Genomic DNA, 11,397 nt, shown 5'->3' with positions numbered 1-11,397 from the left:
GGAAGATACTAGATCCAAAGTCAACAACGGACGATACAAGAGGTAACCGGTTCTTCTCCGTGAGGAGGTCTTGAATCCACGGGGGGATCTTCCCTTAGAAAGGGGGCTTGAATCCAAAGGGATCTTCTCCAAAGAGGCCACGGTCTCTCGCACGGAGAAGATCCGATATGGATGAGCATAGCTCTATCTCTCCAATGAGCTAAACCAACGCTAACCCTAAAATGGTGGAGGTGGAGGAGTATATATAGTCTAGGGCCACGAAGGGGTAAGTGAGGGGCAAAACAGGTACATGGGCCTCAGCCCAAAGACTCTGCACGCAGGCAGGCCAGAAGTTTCGGGCAGGGACAAAAGGTCCGGGCTCTGGAAGTTCCGTATGGGCTTCGGTGTAAGCCGAGAATTGGCGTGGCGCTGGCTATGCTGGAGTGGCGAGGGCCGGAGGTTCTGGGCTGGCCGGAAGGTCCGGAGGCCGGAGGTTCCGGCCTGTGGCCGGAAGGTCCAAGCCTGGCAGAAACTCTGCACAAGTCTTGATGCCGGCTGTTCCTTCTCCTTGAGTCCTTGATTCCTGAGAACATGTAGTGTCTTGGCATTAGGTAGCAACCATGTCTCGGAAGAATGGAAAGGAAAAGGACTTAGGAACAAGTTCACCTTGTGTCCAATGGCGTATGCTCGAGGTCGAGGTCTCGTCGTAGTGTACATGGGGATGATCGTAGGATGCTCCGCATCAGTAAAGCTGAACGTGAAGTGCAGGATCGACAAGCATTGGCGCGACCTAACTTTTCTGCAGGTCGATCTTCACCATGGATACCACGTGCATCCTCTACTTCCACTACACCAGATGATGTAGGGTAGGAACCCTATAGCCCGATCTTTCATGAAAGGAGCGGATCCCGCGAAGAACACGAGGGGGAAACGAGGGGAATCACGAGGGGAAACACGAGAGAAACACTAAAACCAACAAGAATGATCACACAAGCGCTAGATCCATGAACAGAAAGGAACATACAAGATCCAAAGTCAACAACGGACGATACAAGAGGTAACCGGTTCTTCTCCGTGAGGATGTCTTGAATCCATGGGGGGATCTTCCCTTAGAAAGGGGGCTTGAATCCAAAGGGATCTTCTCCGAAGAGGCCACGGTCTCTTGAACGGAGGAGATCCGATATGGATGAGCATAGCTCTATCTCTCAAATGATCTAAACCAACGCTAACCCTAGAAAGTCGTACGGGATAGAGTATATATAGTCTAGGTGATGAAAGGGTACACGGGCCTCAGCCCAAGTGGCTCCACGTAGGCAGGGCCGGAAGTTCCGGGGACCGGAGGTTCCGGGGAGGGTCCGGCCTAACCAGAGAGTTGGCGCGGTGGAGATGGGCTGGCATACGGGGGCCGGAAGGTCCGGGACGGGGTCCGGGATAACCCGAGAGTTGGCACGCCAGGGCTGGTCGAAGTCATCGGCGGCAGGAAGCTCCGGGTCGGGCGGAAGTTCCAGGCTCTGGCCGGAAGTTCCAGGCTGTCCAGAGTGTTGACGCCTGTCTCTTCTTCTACAGTCCTCGGCTCTGAGTCTTGAGCGTTGTACCTGATGACACATAGTATCTCGGACTTAGGCAGTAGCCATGTCTCACTTGAAGAGGGGGAAAACTCATGTAGGAGTGATGTCACCTCGGATTGAATAGCACGTGCCCTAGCCCTTGTCATTGGTCCACTTAGAGCTTCGATAGTTGAGGTGGCATTCATGGGGATGGTCGTGGGATGCTCCACATCATCTCCCCTCCCTTGGGGAAGATCCGTCCTCGGATCGAGTTCTTCATCACCATGGAAGGGATAGAGATCTTTGATGTTGAAGATGTCGCTCACGTTGTACTTGTCGCGCGGGAGGTCAATCTTGTAAGCGTTGTCGTTGTAGCGTGCGAGCACCTTGAAGGGTCCATCTGCTCGTGGTCGAAGCTTAGACTTGCGTTCTTGTGGAAAGCGCTCCTTGCGAAGGTGTAGCCACATGAGATCACCAATGTTGAAGACCATAGGTTGCCTGTTGATGTTGAGCTTTGTCGCAAGGCATTGTACTTGGCACTCGATGGTGTTTCTTGTATCTTCATGCACCTTCTTGAGATGGGTCACTCGTGCACTTGCGTCCAAATTGATTCGCTCTTGGAGTGGAAGAGGTAGAATATCCAATGGTGACAAAGGGTTGAATCCATAGACGACCTCGAAAGGAGACTTGCTGGTTGTTGAGTGTCTTGCTCGGCTGTAGGCGAACTCGGCGATGGGTAGACACTCCTCCCACTCCTTGATGTTCTTCTTGATGAGTACTTGAAGTAGAGTGGAGAGTGTGCGGTTTGTCACCTCCGTTTGGCCGTCGGTTTGAGGATGGTATGCCGTGGAAAAGAGTAGCTTGATTCCGAGCTTGGCGCATAGGGTCTTCCAAAAGTAGCTAAGGAACTTGACGTCGCGGTCCGAGACAATTGTCTTTGGCACACCATGGAGACGCAATATTTCCCTACAAAAGAGATTAGCAACATGTGAAGCATCTTGTAACAAGGAATAAAATGTGCCATTTTGGAGAAACGGTCCACAACGACAAATATGGAATCTTTCCCATTGCGAGTCCTAGGCAAACCAAGTACAAAGTCCATGCTAATGTCTTCCCAAGGCTGGTATGGAATTGTTAAAGGCATATAGAGACCTTGAGATTGAGCTTTGGACTAGCTTTGCGACATGTAGTACACCGGTTGGTGAAATGACCGACATCCCGAAACATCTTAGGCCAAAAGTAGCTCTTCAAGAGCGTGGCGAACATCTTGTCGCATCCGAAGTGTCCCATTAAGCCTCCTCCATGAGTTTCCTGCAAAAGCAACAAATGGAGAGAGGACTCGGGAATACAAAGTTTGTTAGCTCTCATAAGGTAGCCATCTTTGATGTAATAGAGTTCCCAAGATGTATTCGACAAACACTTGGCATAAGGAATGGCAAAAGTTGCATCATGCTCAGATAAGTCTTTGATATGCTCGAAGCCAATGACATTTAACTCAAGTTGCGTGACAAGCATGCAAATGCGGGAAAGAGCATCTGCTGCTATGTTTTCTTTACCCTTGATGTACTTGATGACATAGGGAAAAGACTCAATAAATTCACTCCATTTAGCATGACGCTTGTTCAACTTAGTTTGTCCCTTAAGATACTTGAGAGTCTCATGATCGGTATGAATGAGAAACTCATGGGGACGAAGGTAGTGTTCCCATTCATGCAAAACACGGACTAAAGCATATAGCTCTTTGTCATAGATGGGATAATTGAGTTGCGCTCCGGAAATTTTCTCACTAAAGTAAGCTACGGGGCGCTTCTCTTGCGTTAAGACACCTCCTATGCCATTACCACTAGCATTGAAATGAATTTCAAAAGGCTTGTTGAAGTTGGGTAAAGCAAGCATGGGAGCATGAGTAAGAAAATTCTTAAGCTCATTGAATGCGGTATCTTGGGATGGTCCCCAAACAAAAGGTGCATTCTTCTTCCTCAAAGCATGCAAAGGCGAAGCAATGGTGCTAAAATCCTTTACAAAGCGACGATAGAAACCTGCAAGGCCAAGAAAACTACGCACTTGATGAAAGTTGGTTGGTTGCGGCCAAGTCTTAATAGCATTAATCTTGGACTCATCAACATGAACACCCTTAGAAGAATCAACAAAACCCAAGAAAATGAGCTTATCAACACCAAAAGGCATTTCTCCATATTAGCATAGAGTCGCTCTTTTATAAGAGTTTGCAAAACGGTGCGGACATGGGTGACATGCTCCATAATAGATTTGCTAAACACAAGAATGTCATCGAAGTAAACCACAACAAATACACCAATGTAAGGGCAAAATACATGATTCATAAGGCGCATAAAAGTGCCTGGTGCTTCCGAGAGACCCATAGGCATGACTAACCACTCATACAAACCAAACTTGGTTTTGAAGGCGGTTTTCCATTCATCGCCCTCTTGTATGCGGATTTGATAGTAACCACTTTTAAGATCAATTTTAGAAAATATAGTGGCACCGCTAAGCTCATCAAGCATATCATCTAGGCGTGGAATGGGATACCTATAGCAAACGGTGATAGCATTGATAGGTCTACAATCGGAGCACATGCAAAAACTACCATCACGTTTTGGCACAAGAATGACCGGAACGGCACAAGGGCTCAAACTTTCACGCACATGTCCATGGTCTATGAGATGCTTTACTTGCCTTTGTATTTCTTTTGTTTCGTTAGGGTTGACGCGGTAGGGAGCTTTGTTTGGAAGTGGCGCTCCGGGGATGAGGTCGATGCGGTGCTCAATGCCTCGAAGTGGAGGTAGTCCCGGAGGTAGCTCATCGGGGAAAACATCTTGAAATTCCTGCAAAAGAGAAGACAACACTAGAGGAAGAGTGTGAGAGGTGTTAGTTTGTGGTGCATTGTCCTTGCACACGAGGAAATAGTGTAGGACACTAGATGGGTTCTCACACACTTCTCTCATCTCACGGGTGGTGGCAAATAGAACTAGGTTCTTGTTTTTGCTCATCGTGGAGGCACTCGATTTTGGTTTGTGGCGCTCACTCTCGTATTGGTGGCTCACTCTCTCACTATGATCTCCATGATGGGTGGCTTGCTTGTCGGCGTTCACTTGACTTGGCGACATTGGACGGAGGATGTACTCCTTGCCCTTCATCTTGAAGATGTAGTGGTTCGTTCGACTGTTGTGGACGACTCCTCTATCGAATTGCCATGGCCGTCCAAGGAGAAGATGACAAACGGTCATTGGAACGACGTCGCACTCCAAGGTGTCTTCGTAGGCGCCGATCTTGAAGGAGACTTGTACTCGGTGCTCGACTTGGATAGTGCCGGAATCACTAAGCCATTGCACTTTGTATAGATGTGGATGCTTCGTCTTGGGTAATTGGAGCTTGGAGCAAAGTTCTTCACTTGAGAGATTGTGACAACTCCCTCCATCGATGATGACCTTGACGGATCGTCCATTGATGCCGGCCTTGGTGTGGAATATGTGGCATCGTTGGTCTTCTTCTTGGTGATGTTGGAGAGTCATGATTTGGAGACAACAAGTGCGGGACTCGAGTCTTCATCACAAAAGACTTGTTGATACAGGGTTGCCCAATCTTCATAGAGGATTGGCTCTATGTTGCGAATCAACGCCACCTGAAGGGTACGTAAGAAACCCTCGATCCCAACCAACAACGTTGTCGGGTAAAGGATAACTAGTGCAACCTGACGAGACCGAAGCTAACTATTGCAAATGCAACAACCAGCGACAAGTATTTGCCCAACCACACTCTTAGTTCCAATCCATGCAACCACGCACGAAGTTGGAAGCACGAACTGGTCGCCGCCTCAATGGATGCTGTTGTAAAATCACAAAGTGAGTTTACCCTCTCACAAGGCAAGATTACAAGAGCTAAGGAGGAAGTGAACTCTCAAACAATATTCTGGTTGCACTTAGCTAACCTATGCTGAAATCAAATTGCCAAAGAGTTGTGGCTGAAGTGGGGGAAGGGGTATTTATACTAGGAACAGCCCTCCTAGTTTAGGTGTGAAACCAGGCCAAAAGAGGGGCTCGAACTCATGCTAACCAGCTGGTCAAGGGAGCAAACTGATGGAGCCTCGCGCAGCAATTAATGCCCTAGACAGCTTGCATTGGAACTCTCATATCCTTTGACTCAGGACTCCAAATGATGCACCGTTTGATTTTCCTGAAAGTAGACTTCATATGCTCTCCATTTTGTACTCCCAGACATGTCGGGTGCTCATATATTTGCGTTGCATGATTCAGCAAGTTCTGGGATGAATTCTGGAACTGCACATGCAACAATAGAGTGTTGAGATGGCTTGCTATTCTTCCTTGCGGTGTAACTAGTTGTCCTTGTCACCAAAACAAGGCTTTCATCAGAGTTGAAACTTGTTCTCTTTAAACTTGTTGAATGGGCTCTAAAACTTGGTTCTTCATGTGCTGAATGTTGTTGGTTGTCCTCGACATTGTACCTAAGTAAAATCAGCACACGAGATTTAGGAAGTATAAAGTTCTCATGGTCATTTGAATTATGATAAGCTAGGAGCGTGTTCACCTCTTGTGCTATTTGTTTGGCACGGCTCCTTGTCATGGGACCCAAATAGATCTTCTTTGTAGAAGCTTCACTTGATGGCTGAGATTTATCATCAGGAGAAGATGATAAACAAGGTGAACCTGGGATGTCCTCATCATCCTCCCCCTCTTCAAAAGGAGTCGTCCTCGACTCTTGACTCTCTTGATCGAAGCATGGAGACAAATCAGCAATGTTGAAAGTTGGACTCACAACATAGTCTTCAGGAAGCTCGATTTTGTAAGCATTGTCATTGATCTTGGCCAAGACTTTGAATGGTCCATCTCCACGAGGCATTAGCTTGGATTTGCGCTTCTCTGGGAACCGATCTTTGCGCAAATGTATCCAAACCAGATCTCCGGGCTCAAAAGTTACCTTCTTGCGATTTTTGTTTGCCTTAGCAACATAGTACTTGGACTTCCTTTCTATCTCTTCTCCGGTCTTCTCATGAATCTTCTTCACATATGCAGCACGCTTGGAAGCCTCCATGTTACATCTCTCTCGCAATGGAAGTGGCAGCAAGTCAATTGGTGCAAGTGGTTTGAATCCATATACCCCCTCAAACGGGCACATGTTTGTGGTAGAGTGAACTGCCCGATTGTAAGCAAACTCCACGTGCGGCAAACACTCTTCCCACTCCTTCAAATTCTTCTTGATCATTGTACGCAGCAACGCTGAGTGTGTGTGGTTCACTACCTCTGTTTGCCCATCATTTTGGGGGTGACACGTTGTTGAAAAAAGCAACTTGGTTCCTCATTTTTCCCACAATGTTTTCCAAAAGTAGCTCATGAACTTCACATCTCGATCTGAAACAATAGTCCTTGGCATTCCATGCAAGCGAACAACTTCCCTGAAAAACAAATCAGCAGCATGTGAAGCATCCTCGTTCTTGTGGCACGGAATGAAGTGTGCCATTTTTGAGAACCTATCAACCACAACAAAAATTGAATCCCTCCCCCTCTTAGTCCTAGGCAGTCCTAAAACAAAATCCATGCTAATATCTTCCCAAGGAGCATTTGGAACAGGTAGGGGAGTATATAAACCATGGGAGTTCAGTTTACACTTAGCTTTGTGGCATATGATGCATCGCTCCACAAATCTCTCAACGTCCTTCCTCATATTTGGCCAATAAAAGTGATCGGCCAACAGCTCATCAGTTTTCTCACGACCAAAGTGTCCCATTAATCCTCCTGCATGTGATTCCTGCAACAAAAAAGGCCTAACCGACAAATCTGGAACACACAACTTGTTAGCCCTAAAAAGGAACCCATCATGCACATGGTATTTATCCCAACCTTTCCCATATTTACATTTTGCATATGGTTCTGAAAATATATGATCAGTGCAATACAGTTCTTTTAAGCTCTCAAGTCCTGGTACCTTCACCTCTAATTGTGTCAAAAGAACATGCCTACAGGACAAAGCATCAGCAACCATGTTTTCCCTTCCTTTCTTATACTTCACAACATATGGGAAAGTTTCAATGAATTCTACCCATTTAGCATGCCTACGATTCAGTTTAGCTTGGCCTTTCAAATGTTTCAAGGCCTCATGATCAGAATGTACAATAAACTCTTTAGGCCATAAGTAGTGTTGCCAAGTTTCAAGCACTCTAACCAAGGCATACAACTCCTTATCATAAACAGAATAATTCAGTTGTGCACCACTCAGCTTCTCACTAAAATATGCTATTGGTTTTCGTTCTTGCATTAACACACCTCCAACACCTATTCCATTAGCATCACATTCTATCTCAAAAGTTTTAGTGAAATCAGGTAGAATCAGCAAAGGTGCTTCAGTTAATTGTTTCTTAAGCTCAAGAAATGCTTCTTCTTGTGGTGCACCCCATTTAAAGGGAATTCCTTTCCTTGTCAATTCATTCAAAGGTGCAGCAATTGTACTAAAATCTTTCACAAACCTCCGGTAGAAACCAACAAGGCCATGAAAACTTCTCACCTAGCTTACATTCATTGGAGTTGGCCAATTCTTGATTGCTTCCACCTTAGATTCATCCACTTCAATTCCCTGTCCTGAAACGACATAGCCAAGAAAAACAACCTTGTTTGTGCAAAAGGAGCACTTCTCAACGTTAGCATATAGTTTTTCTGTCCTTAGCACATTCAGCACTTGTTTTAGATGTTCAATATGTTCCTCAATGGATCTGCTATAGATAAGGATGTCATCAAAGTACACAACAACAAATTTTCCAATGTAAGCTCTCAAAACATGGTTCATCCATCTCATGAATGTACTTGGTGCATTAGTTAATCCAAAAGGCATGACTAACCACTCATACAACCCAAATTTTGTTTTGAAAGCAGTTTTCCATTCATCTCCTTCTTTCATCCTAATTTGATGGTATCCACTCCTCAAATCAATTTTAGAGAAAACAGTACAGCCACTCAATTCATCAAGCATATCATCTAACCTAGGAATAGGATGACGATACCTAATAGTTATAATATTGATAGGCCTACAATCCATTACCAATCGCCATGTGTCATCTTTCTTGGGCACCAAAATCACAGGTATAGCACAAGGACTTAAGCTTTCACGCACATAACCTTTATCTAAAAGTTCTTGTACCTGCCTTTGTATCTCCTTTGTTTCTTCAGGATTGGTGCGGTAGGGAGGTTGATTCGGAAGTGATGCTCTTGGAATGAGGTCAATCTGATGTTCTATGCCACGCAAGGGAGGTAGACCAGTGGGTACTTCCTCCGGAAAAACATCCTCGAATTCCTGCAAGACATCACAAACAGCACTAGGGAGACATGTTAAGTCGTTAGCTGAAAGAAAAGCATCTTTGTACACAAGTACAACGACCACTTCATTTGGGTTGAGCCTCTCATCTCTCAGTTCTGATTTGGTGGCTAACATTACTAAGTTCTCTCCCTCTCTTTTATTCTTCTCTCTCAGATTTGGCTTGTGGCACTCACTCACCGATTTGTGGATCTCTCTCTCGCTCTTTTTCTCTTCCTCTTTCTTACTCACTATTTTTACTTTAGAAACTTTCTGCAAGTGCTCAACCATGATTTGTTGGGGTGTCATGGGTCTAAGCACCAAGTCTTTTCCTCTCCACTTGATGGTGTATTGATTGGTTCTGCCACAATGTTGAGCTGAATAATCATATTGCCACGGTCTGCCCAACAGCAAGTGACACACCTTCATTGGCACCACATCACACTCAACGGTGTCATTATAATCTCCAATCTTGAATTGCACCTGTACCATGTGTGTGATCTTAATCTCTCCACATTCACTCAACCATTGTATATGATATGGATGAGGGTGTTGTAGCAGCTTTAGCCCAAGCTTATCACACATTTCTTTGCTTGCAAGATTGTGACAACTCCCACCATCAACAATTACCTTGCATACCTTGTCTTGCACTTTGGCTCTTGTTTGAAACAGATTGTGTCGTTGTCCATTCTCAGCTTCTTTGATCTGCACACTCAAAACTTTAGTGACAACAAGAGAGGCCCCTTGCTCATAATCACAATAGATTTGCTCATCACCATCTGAACCATCACCATCTTCAGTTTCTTCTTCAGGTTCACTACAAGACTCATATTCTCCATTCTCGGTGATCAGCATGGTACGCTTGTTGGGACAATCCTTCTTCATGTGGCCACGTCCCTTACATGTAAAGCACTCTATCTCACTAGTTTTCCCCATGGAGCCAATGGAGGATGAACTAGGAGCTGCAAATTTGCTCTTCTCCTTCAAATTTGATGCATCATTTCTGCTCGTGGCTCCATGTGCATGGGGCTGATTTCCACCACCAGAACTAGTCATAATACCTCGACCAACGTTGAATTGAGGTATAAACTTACTCCCACTTGATGTAGCTCGAGCTGTGAAGGACGTAGTTCTGTTTTGCTTCGAGTCTTCTTGCAATTGACGTTCAGCCTTAGAAGCAAGATGTACCGGCTCTACTACATTACGATATGGCTGCAAATCAACCACTCGTTTAACATTAGGATTCAGCCCATAGAAGAACCTTGCCATGGACTGCTCCTCATCTTCATGTATGTTGGCTCTTATCATTGCCTTCTCCATCTCCTTATGATACTCCTCAACTGATAACTTTCCTTGCCTCAAATTCTGGAGCTTATCAAAGATGTCACGTCTATAATGCCTTGGGACAAATCTTGCCCTCACCTCTCTTTTCATTTCTATCCATGTAGCAACATCAGGCTCTCCTTCTTCTTCTCGCTGAGTCTGAACTTGCTCCCACCAAATTAGAGCATAGTCTTCAAATTCAAGTGAGGCCATTGCTAATTTCTTCTCTTCAGAGTAGTTGTGCATGCAGAAAATCTTGTCAACCTTCAATTCCCATGTGAGATAACTTTCTGGATCAGATCCACCATCAAACTTGGGCATGGTAAATTTCAGCTTTCCAAACCTCTCCACCTCCTGCCGTCCACGACCATAGTTTCTACGATGATGAAATCTGTCATTCTGGTGCATGCCTTCTTCATCTTCATCAAACTCATCTCCACTACCTTCATGGTGCAGATTTGCTCTTCGGTGGCCTCCTCTAAGACCACGACCAGCAGCAACTTCATGATGACCACGTCCATTACCATGATCATTTCCACGTCCGGGACCAGGAGGTCTCATGGCATGGGGACCAGGAGCACAGTTTCTTCTAGCTTGTGCATTGGAGGCAGCACCTTCCCCATCAGTTACATTTTGTTCTTCACCATGGACACTTGCATCTTCTCGGTTCTGACGAAGCTCTCGCACAATATCAGCAACAATACCAGTCCTCATGGCTGCCTTGTTCTGAGTGAGTTGCTCATCAATATTACCCATAAGTTGCTGCAAATCTCTCGACAACTTGTCTTGCTTCTCTTCAATTGGGTCAAGGCTATTTCTGAACTCTCGGCGTAGATGATCACGTAATGCGTTGAAGTGAAACCGTGTGACAGGCTGATTGAGATGCCCATTTCCTTCAACATCATACTCCTTTTCTTCACCTGCCATGGTTAGTTCTCCAAAAGCCCTATAGTACTAGAAGCATATATGTGGATAACAACTCAATCTCACCTCACTTACCAACCGAAGCTCATGTAACTTCCAAATGAGAGCAGAATCATGCTCAACCGTGGTGTCGGTGGTTGGTATATAAAGAGTGATAATCAAGCGAATACAAGTCTAGGGTTGCACATGCGGGGCTGTTTGGTGGAGTTTGGGTGGGGTATATATGTAGCAAAAGGTGCACTAATCTGCAATCTAGATATTGTTGAACCAAGTAATCATCCACACAAGATTCTAATGCATTTAG

The 11,397-nt window shown here is 45.4% G+C and overlaps 1 pseudogene; it reads right to left on the bottom strand.

Annotated features, from left to right (window-relative positions):
- Window positions 1-5,774: 5,774 nt before the first annotated feature.
- On the bottom strand, window positions 5,775-11,096 carry LOC125532809 (annotated as a pseudogene).
- Between the last annotated feature and the right edge of the window lie 301 nt (window positions 11,097-11,397).

The sequence above is a fragment of the Triticum urartu genome, chromosome 1 (assembly GCF_003073215.2).
Source record: "Triticum urartu cultivar G1812 chromosome 1, Tu2.1, whole genome shotgun sequence".
NCBI classification, from domain to species: Eukaryota; Viridiplantae; Streptophyta; class Magnoliopsida; order Poales; family Poaceae; genus Triticum; species Triticum urartu.
Note: the sequence above shows the minus strand (reverse complement) of the source record. Positions and strands in the feature narration are given on the sequence as shown.